Genomic DNA, 1,869 nt, shown 5'->3' with positions numbered 1-1,869 from the left:
GGCACAGATGCTAATATACAAAGCACACGCCAGCACATGAGTGCAATCACACACAGGGCTCAGTATACAGAAGCTGTCAATACAAACTGTGTCAGGATTTCCCTGATGGTCCAGTGGTTAGGACTCTGCGCTTCCAGTATTGGGGGGGGGGGGGCCAGGGTTTGATCCCTGGTTGGAAAACCAAGACCCTACAAGTTGTATAGTGCAGCCAAAAGAAAAAAAAATAAATTGAAATAGTACGTTTACATGGCAGCATGTCCCACAGTGACACACAGGGATATACCCACACTCAGGACACAAATATATTTAATAGTATACACACACGCAATGATACAAATACATATAATGTGTGTCACAAAAGAGCATACAAATACACATATGGTGACATTCACATAATAAACACATTGCTTCTGTACACATACACATATAGTGACACGTGTGTGTACACATACACATATAGTGACATGTTCATACACAACACACAAGAGAGACATGGTGATATATATAACTACTTATAACTATATATATAGTTATATTTATAACTATATATAACTACATATAAATAAAACCATGTCACTGTATGTCATTACATATCCATGACTGTATGAGAGTGTGCTATATTGTGTGATGTCATCCATATACATTTATGATGACTTACATGTTGTAATTTATACACTCACACAATCATAGCCTCACATACACATCACAGCATGTGGATGATGTGACAAGTATATATGCAATGGCACATACACAGAAACATGCATACGTGTATACCCAATGAGGCCCATAGACACATAATAGCATACACGCATGCATACATATATGTGTGTGCATGTGTATATAAAGTAACACAATGTTTACCCACATACACAGAGACAAATTTATGTCCTATGTATGTGTACTACACATATGCATGCACATAATGGCACGTGCATACACCCTGCATGTGTAACTGATTTAGGGAAGTGAGGATGACACGTCTTCTTCATGCTCCCCCACCACCAACAGTTCCATCAGCTCTGGCCTAGGTAGAGCTCACTATCAGGGGCTCTGTGGCTTAGCACTATTGGTGCTATCCCCGGGGACTGCCACACGGGGGCCCCCTCCCTTAGGCGAGACTGGCTTGAGCCTCAGGTTGGGAGGGACTGAGAATCCGGTCCAGAGGCCTCTCTGAGGTCCATCCTAACATCCGTGTCCCTGGGGACTCCATCTAGGTCTCTGCCACCACGTAGAGGCTGGTTTAACGGTGGAGGAGTTCCACATCCTTGTCCCCAAAATGCCATTTTACCATAACGCAAAGTCTTAGGATGAGACAGAAGGTGAGCTTCCTGACAGTTTGGGGCTAAGCCAGCCTCACAAGTCACGTGGCCTTCCCCGCTGACCTGAGAAGCCAGGTTGCCCCCAAAATGCATCAGCCAGGAGGAAGCGAAAGCAATTATCTCAGCCTATTTCCACCTCTGTCTCCTTGTTTCTCTCTTGTTATTTTCATTATCTTGATTTCCCTGTCTTTCTCTTTGTTTCATCGTAAATTCCATCTTTTCTGTTCCTGCCTTTCTCCGTGGCTGGATCTGTCGTGCCAATCCCATCTCTGTCTCTACCCGGCTTGGATTGGGACAGCTATGGAGACAGCTGTCTGCAGCCCCCCTGACACCGTACCCCGGAAGACGTGGGGGGTGTGTGTGGGAAGGGTGGGCGCTCACACGCTGGGGGCACTGGGTCGACATCCTAAGGAACCTGTTCTTCCCTCTGTCCCAACCCTGCCTGCCGGTCCAGCCCACCAGTCCAGCGCCATCCCCATGGAAACCAGCAGCCGACTTCCTATTGGTGGGCGGGAAGGGAGGGGGAGGGGGCGGGAAGGGCTGGCTCTCC

The sequence above is a fragment of the Odocoileus virginianus genome, chromosome 17, assembly GCF_023699985.2.
Source record: "Odocoileus virginianus isolate 20LAN1187 ecotype Illinois chromosome 17, Ovbor_1.2, whole genome shotgun sequence".
Lineage (NCBI taxonomy): Eukaryota > Metazoa > Chordata > Mammalia > Artiodactyla > Cervidae > Odocoileus > Odocoileus virginianus.
This window is presented reverse-complemented; position numbering follows the sequence as displayed.